This window comes from Mesoplodon bidens (assembly GCF_964165515.1).
Source record: "Mesoplodon bidens genome assembly, chromosome: 11".
NCBI lineage: Eukaryota > Metazoa > Chordata > Mammalia > Artiodactyla > Ziphiidae > Mesoplodon > Mesoplodon bidens.
The window spans coordinates 76,194,633-76,213,108 of record NC_138167.1 but is presented as its reverse complement, the minus strand read 5'-3'; positions in this window follow the sequence as shown (position 1 = coordinate 76,213,108).

Below are 18,476 nucleotides of genomic sequence, written 5' to 3'. Positions count from 1 at the left end.
AAGGTGTCTGAATCTATGCTACTTATGCAAGCTTAAGGTCAACACATTTCATAAGATACCAGAAAAAGCACTAGCCAAAAGAAAAAATTAATATATTTTGATTACTTTACAATTAAGAACTTCTGAGACAACTTTAAGAGGGTAAAAAGGTATCCATAGTGTAGAAAAACTTTGCAATATTTAGCTAATTTGTATACATCTAAAATATATAAAGATCTTATTTAATTCAGTAGGAAAAAGAGAACTCAAAAGAAAAATGGACAAAAACAGACTTGTCACAAATGAGGATATCTAAGTGGATTAAAAAATATATATGAAGAGGTTCTAGTTATCAAGGAAGTGGAAAATAAAACCATGGTGAGACATGGCTGGATACCCGCCAGATGGCTACATTAAAAAGAAACAACAGGGCTTCCCTGGTGGCGCAGTGGTTGGGAGTCCGCCTGCCAATGCAGGGGACGTGGGTTTGTGCCCCGGTCCGGGAGGATCCCACATGCCGCAGAGCAGCTGGGCCCGTGAGCCATGGCCGCTGAGCCTGCGCGTCCAGAGCCTGTGCTCCGCCACGGGAGAGGCCACAACAGTGAGAGGCCCGCGTACTGCAAAAAAAAAAAAAAAAGAAACAACAAAAATACTAAGTGTTGATGAGGATGTGGAACTATGGGAACAAAAATGCTGTTGGTGGGAAAGCAAGCTGTCTGGCAGTGCCTGGGAAAATTGAAAGTATGTATAGCTCATATCCCAGCAATGCCACTCCTTGGTTGTCTACTCACATGACACTCACAGCCATAGAAAACAAACTTATGGTTACCGAAGGGGAGAGGGAGGGACAGATTAGGAGTGTGGGATTAATAGACAAAAACAACGACACATAAAATAGATAAGCAACAAGGAGTTACTATATGGCACAGGGAATTACATTCAATATCTTGTAATAACCTACTGTGGAAAATAATCTGAAAAAATACACAACTGAATCACTTGGCTATATCCCTAAAACTAACACAATATTGTAGATCAATTATACTTTAATAAAAAAATAATGTGCACGAGGAACCATTTATGGGGATATCTGCAGCAGCATTATGTATAGAGCCAAAGGCGGGGGACAGCCCAAATGTGTCTCTACAGTAGAATGGGTGAATACATTGGGGTACAATAAAATAGGTACGATGCTGTCATGAAAATGAATGAATCACAATCACAGGCAACAATGTTGAATCTTAAAAATATCATGTGGAGTGAAACAAGCCAGATATTTTTTAAAATGCGTGAGACATACTTGAATGTTAAAATTTAAAAGCATGTAAAGGAAGTAATGACCGTAACAGCTAGTGTCGTGGATGGCGTGGTGCTCCAGGATCCCCTCTTCAGGACCCGGCATCATTCTCAGCTGCTGAGGATATGCTCTGGTGATGGTTCATAGCCAATCCCTCACCAGCATTACCCTTGGCCACAGAGAACTGTATTCCCAAGGTCACCTGCCCTCCCCGGGGGTTGGTCTGTGTCCAATAACTGGCCCATGTGGGACTATGAAAGCCCACTCCCACTTGCCTCAATTCAGGACAACTCTGAAGGGCTAACCCATCTCAGAGACCCCTGTGGGATTGGCCACTCTCTCTGGGGCAACCACACTGTGGACCAGCTTCTCTCTCTACTCATCTTGCCTTCCCGACTTTCCTACAGGTGTGTATCCCAAGAATATTCCCAGTAAACTTCTGCCTGTAACTTTCCATCTTAGAATCTGTTTGCAGGAAATTCTAAGAAAGGCTTTACCAATTATCTTTAAGAAAAAATGAGCGAGGGGAGATGTTATTGGGAAGAAGCCCCTTGGGGCTTCTGGAATACCAGCAATGTTCTAGTTTTAGAATTGGATGGTGGTTGTATATGTGTTCTCTCTATAATAACTAAGCTGTACATTCATCTTTCCAGATCTTATCTATAAGTGTTATATATCACACAGAAAAAAAGGATTAAAAATGACTTTTATTTCTCATGGAAGGAGGGAAATATTTCTGATTTAAATGAAGTGTAATATTTGAAAACAGTTTCTCCTAGGTTCTTTGTGGATTGTTTTTTCCTATTTTCCACAACAATTATTTGGCTGTGACATATATACTTCAGCTATGTTGTGATGGTCCCGGAGCTTTCTCTGCACTGGAGTATCTCCATCAGGTCTCTGGAGGCAGGACTTCTGCCTCACGGTGTCACTGAAAGGAATTAGAGACACCAAATCCCCTCCCCTTACATATAGGGAAACTAAGAGCTCCTGGAGATTGTATCACTGTGCCTCCAAGCTGTCTTGTTTCCTTCCAATGGAATGCTTATCTTTCTCCATGCCACTGATGAAAAAATTAGGTCTGTGACATGCTTTGGCTAAGGAAATGTGAGTGGAGGAGACACATGTCTCTGTAAACAGAGATTTTAAGAGTCATTGCATGCTTTGCCATTCTCCCACTTCCCTCTGCCATGACACAAGCAATGTCCCAGACAAAGACTGCTCCATCCACCAAGGTCCCAGCTCAGAGCACAGTTGGCCCAACTCTTACTCAGCTTGGGCTGCTACAATGAATACCAGGGACTGTGTGGCTTAAACAATAAATATTCATTCCTCAGAGTTCTGGAGGCTGGGAAGTCCAAGATCAAGGTGCCGGCATATTTGATGTCTGGTGAGAGCTCTCTTCTTGGTTTGCAAATGGCTGTCTTCTGGCTGAATCCTCACATTAGAGGCAGAGAGAGAGGAGTGGGGACGGCGGGGAAACTGCAGTCTCTTCATCCCCTTATAAGGTCACCAATTCCACCATGGGGGTGGAACCCTCATGATCTCATCTAAACTTAATTACCTCCCAAAGGCCCACCTCCAAATACCATCACTTGGAGACTAGGGCTTCAACATATGGATTTGTAGGAGGGGGAGACACAAACATTGAGCCTATAGCAAACACAGAACATGGACAACAAATCATCCTTCGTTGTTGTAAATCACTGAAATTTTAGACGTATTTGTTATCAAGACATAACCCAGACTATTCTGACTGATACAGAGTCCTAGCAAGGGATTCTGAAATCCCAAGCACCACATGAAAATATCTCAGCAACTGTGCAGATTCTTGTGCAATATGCTCCTCAGAAGCCGCAGTGCCTCCCTTCATTTTATGTTGAAATGCACACGCGCATGCACACACACATGGACATGATGAGCCATCACTGATAAACAGACACCACTTCTAAGTTAAGCTTTTCTGGATAAAAGAAAAAAAAAAAAACCCAAGAGGAGAAAAACTTATATGAAATGACAGCCATGGATTTGATCTTGCTTAAAAACGACTCTGCTTTGAAGGGCTCATTGTAGCCCCTCTGCAACCAAGCTGAGAAATTCTGATTAAACCACACTTCTTGCTTCCACACCTGAAAATGGTCTGTGGCTGCTGTGTAAAGCCAGAGCCTGCCTTTTCAGGGTCTATCAATTAAGACAGCTCCCAGGCACAGCTGACACACCTTGAATACCCAGTGTTCACCACCACCACATAAAAAAGCTAAGAAAGAGAGATTTTCATCACTGGTACTCAGAGGCAAGCTTAGCAGAGAGTGAAAGAGATGCTCATGGGCTTCATTTTGAACTTGCTCCAACTCCACGAGACAGCTGGCAAAAACTTGATCGAATCAAATCTTCAGAGGCTCATGACTGTCACATTGGGGCAGAACGGAAAAGCTTTTGTTTCAGTCGAATCCAGGCCTTACCCCCTCATTCTGTCACTTATATTTTCTCAGTCCACCCACAAATCCTCCAGGATTTACTGCAGATGTAGCAAGCTTGCTGGAAATAATGGTACAAGCAAAGAGGCTAGTCGCCTATCGACTCCAAGCTCTGGGAAATACCAATGGGAAATGATTTCCACAAAAGGGGCGCTGGGGTGACGAATGAAGAGAGGGCTGGCTCATTGAAGATGCTAGGACTTAGACAAAGCTAACATCCTAATACCAAGCCACTAGCTTTATCTGATTACATTCGGGGCTGAGGGCTTCCCACACCCCCATTCCAGCCCTCTCCCCCCCCACACACACTTTTGCGTGAAAGACACAGGTTGCTTGCTTTGGTGTGTGGTGTACCATGAAATGGTAATCTAGAGAATGACTGCAGTTACATAAACCACAGTGTTTTTCTGCCCCACACACACATACACACACACACACACACACACACAAACAGTTTTCAGATCTGCAAGAAATTTGTTTTTACATTGCTGACTAAAGAAAAATGTAACAGAGAAAAGTATTAAATTATGACAAAGGGGAATTAAGACTGATTTTTTTTTCCCAGAAAGCGTCATTTTGGGGCCATCTCTTAGACACATTTTGGACTCTGGTCAGATTTGATTTAGGAAAACGTTCAGAATAATAGCACCGTATCATTCTTCACCCATATGTTTGCAAAGGAAAAATGTGTTTTTATCTTCCCACTTTAAATTAACCTTCGAGCAGGCCCATTTTGGGGTAACTTCTTGCATTCATTTCTGTTATTTTTACTCAGTGTGCTCTCACTCTAAGCAGGTGGCAACGCTGGATTCTGTGTGATGCAAAACGGGCTTAGCGACCCTCATTAGAAAAGCCTTCAGCTCTTAAAGTGAGGAAGAATTATCCTCATGAACAGTTTCTCCCATTTTCTAATCTCCTCATTTTCACAGAAACAAAGTGAAATCTTTTTTATCTGAGTTGCAATGGACTGTTAATGCTTCCAGCTGATTTAGTCAAGATGCGCTGTTTCTTTCCATTTCTTTGCCGCAGTGCTTCTCCTCAAGTTTGGTAAAAAGCATAGTAAAATGGACAAACGATGAAAATTTGAGGATCATTAATACAACCCCCTAATGTGGTTTCAGGGTGAGAGGTTACCGACAGAATTTGAAATGTTGATTTTAAAAATGAACTTTCTTCAGACCGTACTCAATACATCTGTATTTTATGGAATGATGCAGCTTCAACAATTGGTAATAAGATATATTTGAATACGCAGGCTGTTTCCTTCACTCAGAAATGCAAAAATTCCTTAAAATCCAACAGTTTCCAATTCATTCGTTCCATTAGGTGGAATGATACCCATTATATCTGCATTTAACCATTATGTGTTGTAATTTTAACATGGTCTAAGAGACATAGCGGAGAACAAAACAGACTCCACCTTCGATCCTTAATATATATATAATTCATTAAAAAGCTGTGTATGTAAGCACCTCTCCTACAAAGTTTCTATCTCTGGTCTCCATCTGTTAGCTTATGTCACACAATCCTCAGGACATAAGATTAATAAAAGATGACCTGCAAGCCAAAAAATTCTACCAGTGTCATTTATTCTTAAAATGCCCGGAATCTGATTCATACTGACGCAACAGCCAGTACTGAGTCACAGAATTGGGACTGTTTTTCAAAGGCGAGGTCTCAGAGGGCAATCTTTGGAGAAACTCTCATTCCTAAAATTACCTCCCAGCAGATTCGAGGGGCTCAGCCTTTCACTTGTTCCCAATCATCCCTTGTGTCGCTTTTCCTCAGTAACCACTCTTATAAACATGGGATGTAAAGAAGTGTTTTCTCTCTTTTTGATTTTCAGTTTTTATGCTCCAAACAATTTCTTTCCCAATGAGATTAAATTTTGCTTTTATCAAAGAACAGCATACACATAGTTTACTGAGATAAATAGTCAATAGAACAAGTGCATTAAAAAAAAACCCAGCCCCACTCTATAAAGGCAACTCCTTCTTGGCCTCTTAGCCTTTTCTTCCATATTTCTAAACTATATGCCTCTGCAGCTATGTCAATTTTGACATTTTCTATTGTCTTCCTAATTCAAAAGATGACAATCTATATAACTTTTATGTTCCTCCTACCTATCTTTCCTCTCTCATTATTACAAATTATAGTATTATCACAATTTTTGGTTAAATCAGTATCAAATATTCACACTACTCTGTCTGGGTAAATGTTGTTCTTTGCTGTGTCAAGTCATGAACTATAGTTCTATTTTTTCCCCTTGCCCAATTTCTACCTTGAGTCAACCACTTCATTTTCCAGTTGTATAATTTTCTATATTTGTGATACTCCCAAACTCACCAACTAAACTCTGAGTTCCTTCTCCATGTTCTTTCCCACAGTCAGACACTTAGGTAATTCTACCACTTCCACTTCTCCTCACCTAGAATCTCCTTCCTCTTTTAATCTGCAGAACCGTCATCCTGAGATTTCCAAGTGCTGTTGCCTGAGAAATAAATCTCTTTGCCTCTTTTGTGCTCTATCCCATTGCATGAATTCCATGTTTCCTCTATCACAGTTTATGTACTCATCTTGGTGTTACCCTGTATTCCTAAAAATCGGTGCGCAAAAAGCTGTGTGTGTGTGTTTGTATATGTGTGTGTGTGAGTGTGTATCTTATCTGAAAATGTCTAGCAAATTAATATGTTATCCACCTACAGGCTATGCTTCCCAGCCTCTCTTGCAAGCAGGTACAAGATTAAGTTCTCGCCAGTGGAATGTGAGTAGTAGCAATGTTTGAAAAGAGTATTTCTTGCCTTTCACTCTCTTTCTTCTTTCCCACTGGCTGAAATGGTGCTGGTGGGTCAGTTTTAACCATTAAAAGTAACATCCTGGAGGAGGCAAAGGAACAAGATAGAAGGAACTTGGGCCCCCAAAGGACCCTATGGAGCAGATTCCCCTCCTCATCCTAGATTGCCCACTCGGTTCTGGAAGAGTTAATGAGTGACAAATAAAGACATCAACTTCTATCTTGTTCAATCTACATATTTTAGAGTCTTTTTGTTACAACTCTAATTAATATAGCTACACTTTCACCTTTCTGCTTGTTCAAGATGCATGATTCAATAGCTGCCTGGAGAGACTCAAAGGGTCTGAATAAGTACGATTCAGATATAATTAATCAGTGTGATTTGTTTTGCTTTAAAAATGTTTATTGTGGAGACCTTTTTTAAAATATGAAAATAAAGAAAATAACATAAGAAACCTCCATGTACTCATCATCTGGCTTCAACACATGTCGACTCAAGACCAGTCTTGCTTCCATATACTCTTATTTATCGTCCTGGACTCAGAATTATTTTGAAGCAAATTTGAAACATCCTATCTTTTCACCTGTAAATATTTCAGCATGTCTCTAAAAATAACTATTTGTTAAGAGCTCTACTGAGGTATAATTTACACAGAATAAAATTCATTCATTTTTGGTATTCAGCTTGTTGAATTTTGATAATTATTTACAGTTGTGTAAGCTCTACCACAATCAAAATACAGAACATTTACATCACCCCCAAAAGGTCCTTCATACCCTTTGTAGACAATCCTCGCCTTCATCCTTTGGCCCCAACTAATCTGCTTTCAGTAACTATAGTTTTTCCTTTTGTGTTACATAGTCTTTTGTGGTTGATTTTTCTCACTTCACATACTGTTTTTGAGAATCACCCATGTGATTGTGCACATTAACAATTTAGTCTTTTTTTTTTTTATCACTGAAAGTATTTCACAGTATGAATACACCAGAATGTATTCATCCACTCACCAGCTAATGGACATTTGGTTGTTTCCAGGTTTGGGCTTTTATGAATGATGCTGCTATGAATATTTGCACACAGTCTTTGTATGGACATAGAACTTCATTTCTCTTAGAAAATATTTAAGAATGAGATTGACAGGTTATATGGAAAGTACATGTTTAACTTTATATGAAAATTGTCAAACTCTTTACCAAAGTGACTGTACCATTATGTATTCCTACAAAGAGTATATGACAGTTTCAGACGGTCACCAGCACTTGGCATTGCCATTCTTTTTACTCTAAACATTCTGGTGAGTATACAGTGGTATTTCTTTGTTGTTGTAATTTAATATTTTCCTGATGACTGAGAAGCACTGATGACAGCTTTCCTGCAATCGTGTGAAAGGTCTCTGAGCCAGAACAAAGTAGCTAAGGCATTCCTAGATTTCCAGACCTCAGTAACAGTGGGAAATTAAAAAATGTTTGTTTAAGCTGCCAAGTTTGGGGGATAATTTGTTACACTGTAATAGATAACTAATACACCAGCTCTTTGTCAAATACACATTTTGCAAATATTCTTCTGTCTGTAACTTGCCTCTTGTGCTTCCTTAACTGTGTCTTTTAAAGAGTATTTCTTATCCATTCATCCGATGATGGACACCTAGATTGCTTCCATCTCCTGGCTATTGTAAATAGAGCTGCAATGAACATTTTGGTACATGACTCTTTTTGAATTATGGTTTTCTCAGGGTATATGCCCAGCAGTGGGATTGCTAGGTCATATGGTAATTCTATTTGTAGTTTTTTAAGGAACCTCCATACTTTTCTCCATAGTGGCTGTGTGGCACATATATACAATGGAATATTACTCAGCCATAAAAAGAAATGAAATTGAGTTATTTGTAGTGAGGTGGATGGACCTAGAGTCTGTCATACAGAGTGAAGTAAGTCAGAAAGAGAAAAACAAATACCGTACACTAACACATACATATGGAATCTAAGAAAAAAAAAGAAGGTCATGAAGAACCTGGGGTAAGATGGAAATAAAGACACAGACCTACTAGAGAATGGACTTGAGGATATGGGGAGAGGGAAGGGTAAGCTGTGACAAAGTGAGAGAGTGGCATGGACATATATACACTACCAAACGTAAAATAGATAGCTAGTGGGAAGCAGCCATATAGCACAGGGAGATCAGCTCGGTGCTTTGTGACCACCTAGAAGGGTGCGATAGGGAGGGTGGGAGGGAGGGAGACACAAAAGGGAAGAGATATGGGAACATATGTATATGTATAACTGATTCACTTTGTTATAAAGCAGAAACTAACACACCATTGTAAAGCAATTATACTCCAATAAAGATGTTAAAAAAAAAATGCAACATGTGATCCTGGGTTGGATTCTGGGCCACATCAAAGACATTCTGGAACAATTGGGAAAATTCAAATAAGGTCTACGATTTGAATAATAACACTGTATCAATATTAATTACCTGATTTTTATCATTGTACTGTGTGTATGATGTTAACACTTGGGAAGTCTGGATTAAAGGTTCATGGAACTTTTTTAAAAAGTATTTTTAAAAATTTATAAAGTACATTTTATAATTGTTTTTTATGGAGTATACTTTTTACATCCTGTTTAAGAAGTTTTTGCCTATAACCCAATGTTTCTCCTATGTTTTCTTCTAGAAGTTTAATAGTTTTAGCTCTTACAATTAAGCATTTGATTAATTTTGATTAAAGTTTGTGCATGGTGTGAAGTAAGGATTAATGTTTATTTTCTTTTTTTTTCATACAGGTAACCATTTGTTACTATTGAATATTTCTCCATGAATTCTTTGGAAACTTTGACCTTATGATGTGAATCTATTTCTGGACTCTCTATTCTGTTCCACTTATCTATACATCTGACCTTATGCCAATATAACCATGTCTTGATAATTCTAGCTTTATACTAAGTCTTGAAATCTGGTAGTACAAGCCCTTCAACCTTGTGGTTTTTAAGATTGTTTTGGCTCTTCTAAATACTTTGCTCTTCTTATGCATTTTAGAATCAGCCTATCAATTTAGTTTACTTTTAAAGCATGCTGGGATTATCATTTGGATTGCATTTCATCTATAGATCAATTTGAGGAGAATTGCCACCTTCACAATTTTGGGTCTTCCAATCCATGGACATGATGTACCTCTCCATTTTTTAGATCTTCTTTAAATTCCCTTCACAATTTAAAAGTTTTAAGCATTTAGGTAAAAGAAAAGAGTATTTGCCCTAACTCTTTTTAAAACATAATTTCAATATCATTAATACCACCAAATTTAATCAATTTTCCTTAATATAATCAGCTATGCAGTGTTCATATTTATTTGATTGTTTTATAAACTTGCTTTTCTTTTTTTACAGTTTATTTATTCAAATTTGGACTTAAAAGTGACTCCATACAATGAAGTAGTTGATAGATTTCTTTTCTCTTTTAATTGTATGCTCTTCCTTTATCTTTCTTCTTATAATGTTTTCAGTGTTGTCAAATAAACAAGTTATTTGTCCTGTAATGTCTTAAACAGTCTGAGTTTTGCTGACTGCGCCTCTCTGGTGTTTTTGACTGTGTTCCTCAGTCCTCAATAGTTCTTGGCTGACCAGATTCAGGTTCAATTTTGGCAGAGAGGACAACACTATCTCATGGAAGGTGCTGTACACAGAACATACACAATATCTGATTGTCTTTTTGTGATGCTAGTAGCCACCAATAATCATTGCCTATATTCATTAAATCATTAGGGAGTAAGAAATGGTAAGGCCTTAATTCTATTATTCTGTCTTCATTTATTAGCTGGAATACTTCTACATAGGAAAACACTTGGCTTTACCATCTATTTGGATAAACTGAAACATAATTTGTATGATTTGTGTAGGCATTCTCCTGACGCTAATTGTCCCCAGAAATGCTTGTAGGTCTTTGGTAACATATTACATATGTATATGTACTCATACACTCACACACACTCACATATGCATGTAAGTATCTATATAATTAAGATAACCTATAATATTTTTCATTATATGACTAAAGTTATACAATAGTGAAAAGGCTATCCACTCTTGATATGTTTTCACCAAATCTCAAGGTAGGGTCACAATTTAAAATGGTTAAAAGAGGGGGACTGGCTACTCTCAAGGCAGTATTGTTCAAATAACTGAAGCACACTTAGGCTTGCCATTGCTAGGTACTAGGCTAAGTGCTTTACAAAAGAGATCTCATTTCATCCTCTAAACAACAGTACAGTGCTATTCTCATTCCCACTTTACAGAAGAGGAAACTGATGCACAGAGAATTACTTGCCCAAGTTCCAGTAAGTGGTGAGGCCAGGACTGGAACCCAGGAGGTCTACCTCCAGAGCCTATCTAAGACTATCTTTGCCTACAATCATACAGAATTTTTGGAAAAGTCTATCTACTGAAAAGAGGTTCAGCAACTTGCCCCAAATTGACTAGTTAGCGTCCAGAAGAGATTGAATTGATTTGGGGACATGTATTTGCATGTCCAAAGGGAAGTCTGGGTGTTTAAAGCATATATGCGCCAATGTAGCAAAGCAGATGGCCTTAGTGTCAGCAAAATGGAAGCCATCCTAGGAAGACTGATCAGCACTTCTTCATCTTCCCTCAATCTTCTGTGGTTGTGCCATCTTTAGAGACTTCTCTAGGAGCTTTAACACACTGATGTGAAAAGTCAAAGTGAAAAATCAAATAGGAAAAATGGCCAGAAGAATCTAGGGAGCTGAGACAAAAAACTCATCAGTAAGTCTCAGATTGCTGCAGTGCTATTGGCTCATTTTTTAACAAGGATACAAGTCCCACAGCTTTCCTATCCCCATAATGTGCACTAAAGAGCTGAGTTCTCTCCTTTGGGATTGAGTCTGGAATGGCCAACAGGACTCTGGACTGGTACCAGACCACAACATTTCATGAGTCTCATTTTTCATGCGTCAATTTACAACACCTGATCTGACGAAAGCAGACCAGCTTATTTTTCAGTCCCGTCCACTTGCCATGATCAGATGAAAAGGACGATGATCATGACACCAATGATGATGATAACACTCATTAAGCATTTCCTTAACAGGACTTGACACTGGTCTCAACACTTTATATATAATATCTCATGTAATACGCAGGTGACTTAAGTCACACAACTGATAAATCATATTACTTGAACTTGGACCCACATGGTTTGACTGAGGAGCCTGTATTCTGAACAACTGCACCTGAGCTGCTGTGACTGGATGCTTAGGCTTCAGAATATTAGTTCTCCCTGATATCACAGAACATAGGTGGGAAAATCACACTGTACAGTCTATTGGTACAAATCTGTGATCTCTCTCTCTCTTTTTCTTTTTGTCTTGGTGGGACTTAGGGATCACTGAAGATGTGTCATGAAGCCTTGTTGAATGATACCTAACTTTCTGAGGGAGGTACCATGGCATGTAACAACGATCTAAAGATCCCCTTTTCCAAAACACAGATAAATGAAGTTTCTACAGACTGTGTCCCTCTTCATTTCAGCACTAACATCTCAGTTCCTCCCACACAAAGGTCTAGTTTATCTAGCAAGGGGTGATTTACATTTAACAAAGTAGGTGGACGAGCTGTTACTGGAAAAATGTATCCAGAGTAATAAGATTGCTCATGGAAAAACATCAAAATCAAAGACACTTGCTCCCACTGACTCTTCTGAAATGCTTATCTACTCTCTCTGTAGTGTCTCTGCAAGGCTAGCCACTGGGGAGAAGGAGTCCATGTTCATGCCTGCCCCCCACGACCCCGACCTCTCTATCATCTCTCCCAGACCAAACCTTACAGAAACTGTCAAAAAAGGGTCTCTTCTCCATCAGGGGCTCCTCCACGTTCCCCAAGAATGAATCTACTATTCAAAGTTCTTCTCAACCAAAAACCTCTATACACCAAAGTCAATACTCTGCAGTGACAGTTCATTTGACTCCATAAAATGTTTCTCAATAAGTATGTATCATACAGAAGAGAAATGATCAATCTTTCTCCAAAACAAAAGGAGAAATTTCAGTGAAAGGAAGAGTGAAGGTGAAGAAAATAAACCTTTCTTGACCCTACTTGTGCCAAGACATGGTCCTAGATATTTTATTATATTAATACTAACACCAATACCAGTGTTGATACTAACAAATACTGACACTGATACTGATAATGTTGACACCAAATACTCGTGCAAATACTAATATAAATACTATCTACTGATACCAATACTAATGCAAATACTGATATTAATACTGATACTAATAAAACATTCCTCAGGTTTTAATCCGCATGCAGGGATCTCCAGTAGAGTAGAACTCCTGGCTTCTTAACGTCTCCCTTACCTATTCCTCTCCGTGGAGAAGGAATGAGTAACCTAACAGATGAGTAGCAGCCACTGATCAATTAAAAGGCTGTAATCCCTGAAGATTTAGTCTTTTTTTTTCATCGCTGTCTGTCCAAGCATTGCCCACAAGAGGCAGTAAGCCTGGGTAAGAGTGTCTATAGAACCCAATGTCCTTCAGGTCCCATCTAAAGGCCTGCATCTGAAGGCTGGTGGTACAGAGAGCCAGTTGGCCCATCTGATGACCTAGCTAAGTGACCCCTCCAACCAAGCTCTATCCACCATGAAGTTGATGTTTTCATGTCCACTCTGGAGCATGATGAAAATACCTAAGACCTGGAACACAGGACTCAAAAGAGAAATGGAAATTAGAGTTTTTGAACATGTTGGATGGGAAAAAAAGACCGACTTGGGACTGGAACTGTCTACACTGAAAATTTCTAAATTTCGTTAAGACGACAAATATCTCAAAAGCCTCCCTCTGACAGAGGAGGTGATAAAGAGAGTCTTTCCTTCCATACAACCTGTTATGGACTGAACTGTGTCCCTCACAAATTCGTATGTTGAAGTTCTAACTTTCAGTACCTCAGAATGTAACTACATTTGGAGATAAGGACTTTATAGAGATAATTAAGTTAAATGAGGTGATTAGGGAGGCCTCAGATCCAATATGACTGGTGTCTTTATAACAAGAGGAAATTTGGACTCAGGCATTCATGTGCACAGAGGGAAGGCCATGTGAAAGCACAGAGAGAAGACAGCCATCTGTGAGCCAAGGCGAGAGGCCTCGGGAGAAACCAACCCTGCCAATACCTTTGTTTTGAACTTCTAGCCTCCAGAACTGTGAGGAAATAATTTTCTGTTGTTTAATTAAGCCACCTAGTCTTTGTACTTTGTTTATTTTGTTATGGCAGCCCTAGCAAGCTAATATACCACCCACCATACCAAAGTGATAAAAATGCTGTTGAATTAATCTCTTGTTGGGAGAGTTCTCCCAGTTGTGTTTTAAGTTCACAGATCATGGGCTCTAAGTGACAAGCATGGACTCACTGGCATACTGGCAGACATCAAGACATTTTTCTCTGTTTCTCCTCCTTCCCTCTGATCTGAGCCTTTGTTACGGTCGATGGCAACACTAACACTTGATTCTAGAAATGTGATTCTTCTTGAGGTAACAGCTGCTCTTGCTTTATACTAAAAAAATAAATAAATAAAATAAAATCTACGCACTGTTATTTTTAATTTCCCTTGGACTTGAACTTATTCCCACAAAGGAGCAACAAAACCTCTTTAGTTGTTCCTCTGTACAGAACACTCTTCTCCAGAACCCAGTTGTTTCAGGTTAAATGTCACTTCCTCAAAGATGCCTACTCCAGGGCTTCCCTGGTGGCGCAGTGGTTGGGAGTCTGCCTGCCGATGCAGGGGACACGGGTTTGTGCCCGGGTCCGGGAGGATCCCACGTGTCACGGAGCGGCTGGGCCCATGAGCTATGGCCGCTGAGCCTGTGCATCCAGAGCCTGTGCTCCGCAGCGGGAGAGGCCACAGCAGTGAGAGGCCCGCGTACCTCAAAAAAAAAAAAAAAAGATGCCTACTCTGACCCCCAAGATGATATTAAGCATCTCTGTTGAACATTCTCATTACATCCTACATTTTCCTTCATGTGCCTTATAACAATGGGAATTAAGTACTTATTACCTGCGATTACTTTTTCAAAAAAATTTTATTGCAGTATAGTTGATTTATAATGTTGTGTTAGTTTCTGCTGTACAGCAAAGTGAATCAGTTATACATATACATATATCAACTCTTTTTTTTAGATTCTTTCCCCATATAGGTCATTATAGAGTATTGAGTAGAGTTCCCTGTGCTATACAGTAGGTCCTTATTAGTTATCTATTTTATATATAGTAGTGTGTATGTGCCAATGTCTCTTTCCCTCCTGATAAACCATAACCTTCATGAGCGCATGGGCTGTGTCTATCTTCTTCTGCTTGTATCTCCAGGACCTCGCCTATTTCCCAGCGCTTTGTAGGCCCTCAAGACACATTTGTTAAATGCATGAATAAACCAGTCCTACCAGATGAAGTATGTATAACTCTCATTTCCTCTTGGACTCTGTTTTATTCAAGGCTGAAAAAAATGTGGTAAGAGCAAAACTTTCCTGACATCTGAAGGAAGAGCTCAGGGAGCAATTTCATTTAGGGTGGCCAGATAACACACAGGATGCCTGGTTAAATGTGAATCTCAGATAAAAAACGAATAATTTTTTTAGTCTAAGTATATTCAAAATATTGCATAATTATTATTTGTTGTTCTGAATTTCACATGTAAGTGGGCATCCTGTGTTTTTATTTGCTAAATCCAGCAACTGTACATTCAGAGCATCTTACTAATAGGAAATAAGAAAGTAAGCCAACAAGAGACATGAAAACTACAAAGTCCTTGAGAATAGGAAGCAGGAACTCACCTTAGCATCTGTGCCACCTACTCACACACACACAGACACACACATACACCATGAGGTACCCAGCACGGTGCCTTCCACAAAAGCACCAATAATCAGTTGTTGAATTGAACTAAAGTTTTAAAATTCCAAGTGTCTCCATTCACAAAAGACCGTGAAGGGCAAAATGGTACTAAAAAGAGTAAATTAAAAAATAAGGCAATAATCACATGATCCTAAAGTTGAAAGGAGGTCAGGACCACCTTTCTCCTGCCTCATTCCCTGGGGGTGAGGGGGGAAACATGGCCCAGAGTGCTTCCATGGCTTATATAAGACCTTACAGTTGGCAGTGGCATATCTGGGGCTACAACCAGACCACCCTAGGTTCCCAATGCTCCTTCCACACCCCCTCACTAAAGATATTTCTGACAAAGGCAAACATTTTCTGGCATAGAAAATTCCATGTCTACCTTCTCAACCAGCTGCCTCAGCTGTGTAACCAACCCACATCCACCAAGCTATTATGCATATTCTTTAAAGAAATCTAAGTAAGAGCTTTGCCCTTTCTTAAGCTAATAAACCGTACTCTTATAGATGGATGGAACAAAATGACAAGTCAAAAATAAATATAATTGTTCAAAAATATTTAAGGCCTCTTACATGAAACTGCTTTTCATTTATAGACACATCAGATTATACCAAAGAGCTCTTTATACATTTTTTTAAAGGGTGGCAGCTTCAGTTCAATAGTGTTAGTGAGACAATCCCTTAAGCTGTGTCAAAATGCCAGTTATCCTCGATGCCACCCAGATTTGAATAACTTAGAGAGAGACAAAACACACACAGAAAGAAGGAATCATCTTTTGACTACCGCTGCTTTTGACGAGGCTGCTTCCCCCTGCCCCCTCCCTTTTTCCTGAAGCATCTTTCTCTCTCTATCAGTGGTGACAAGTGTCAATCAAACCTTCTGTGGCTGAGGAAGGGGGAGGAATGGGCAGTGAAGCCAAGGGGAGGGGAGGGGGAAGAAACATGAAACATTCTCAAACAATTGCTCAAGGAAGATTCCCTATCAGTGTGTGGTCTGGGGGAAAGAAGTCTTTTCCTTTTTTTGCTTCTAATCTCTAACCGACTATTTACCTCTTTTTATAAATTTGAATCTCTCTGTTGCTCCAAAGGCTCCAAAACAAATCGCTGGTCAGCCAGGATTAAGCTGCTTTGTTGCCAACGATTAGCAGGTTTGCCTGTAGTTTTAACATCTTCAGCAACAGCTGAACGTCAAATGATTCAGGAAATACTGGTCTTATTTTGACCAAAGCCATATGAATGCTTGAAATAAACTGGGGGAAAAGTACCACGTAGAGAGGATTCCATGCTTAACATGGCCAGAATGAGAACTCTATTGACATTTGCATTTCTTTTTTTTTAATGCAGCCATGATTTTGAAAAATATTACCTACCAGCAACCTCCTATTTCAAAGAAAAATCTCTAAAACATCCAGTTTAAGTCCCAGACTATAGGAAATGTTTAATTCAAACACATTTACACACAAGAACATTTACAAAAACAAAATGCAAAAAACTCATTAAATATTTTGTGATTCAAAATCGATGTAGCATTCATTTTCTGAACACTTACTATGTGCTGGGTACTGTACTGGAATAAAAAGAAATAAAATGAATAAAATCCACTCCCGGTTTTCAAGAATTGTCTTTTGCATTCACTTATATACACTTTAATCACTAAAAAATCCTCAATAATATAATTATCTGAGACCCTGCTATGTTATTTATGCAGTCTTGAAGGTCAAGGTCTATTCCTTCATCCTCCACATCCCCTACTACACTTCACAATGATCTTCCAAATAGTAGTTTCTCAAGGTAGCATCACAGTATAGGGAAAGGCACTAATCAAGAGTCAGAGGCTCTGGCTCTCATTGATTTTGTGTGTGGACATAGACAAACCCCTTAATCAGTGGGTCCTTTTGGCTTTCTGCATTTGTAATGAGGGAAACCCCTTTCCATCATCTTTTCCAATGCCAGTGTCTGTGATTCCTTGACCTTGCGACAAGGAGACTGACTAGCAGGGTTTAAGGGTCCTTATCTGATTTTAAGCAACTTGAGGGTAGAATTTATCACTCTCATTGAATCCCCAAGGACACAGTGTCCTGCAGTAAAGATTGACATACTTAAAATCCATGCCAAGAGTCTGTGAAACAGAAAAGAAAGCAACTAGGGTAGCTTAAGCAAGTTCCTAGGGCTCAAGCTATAGGAAAGACCTACAGCAGACCCAACTTTATATATGGTAATTTTTGAGGCAACCAGCAGCCATCAGTGCCCATGGGGCTTGCAGACAGGAGGGCATAATCCGTCAGGGGCTTCCAGGTAATAATGTACTACAGGAAGTGGGACTGGGGATGAAGGGAAGGCCACAACCTTGGCAGAGCTTGAAATACTAGCTATGCAAATGAAACTTTACCCATTTCCCTTGTATGAGTATATTTTGCCTGCAAGTACAATTTCTCCCATCCCTGCGTGGATCTATTTCCTGTCCCTACCTGGATGTTCCACCTCAAATCAGGAACACAGTAGTAAATTTACCTTGTGTGAGGTACAAGGAGGGGGCTAGATCAAGCCCAGGAGCCTTACCTCTCCTGCTTCTCTCTCACCACTTCTCTCATCTTCTCCTGTACCACCAGTCTCCTTCTCTCCATCATCTTCTTCCATTCAGTCTACAAACATGTTCAACTTATTTTTATTCATTCATTCATAAATTGTAAATTATTTTGGATTTTATTTAAATACTATCTAGGAATAATATGCTTTTCCTTTCCCATTTTTTTTTTGCAATATTGTATAAGCAACAAGGCTTTACTATATAGCACAGGGAATTATAGCCATTATCTTGTAATAATTTATAATGGAGTATAATCTGAAAAAATACCGAATCAATATTCTATACACTATGTTATACACTATGCTATACACCTATTCTAATACAATGTTGCAAACCGACTATACTTTAATCAAAAATAATAAAATAAACCCCCTATGTCCTTTAAGAACCTTCTCAGACTCCTCCTTCCTCTGAACATCTATAACACTGACTCTATTTC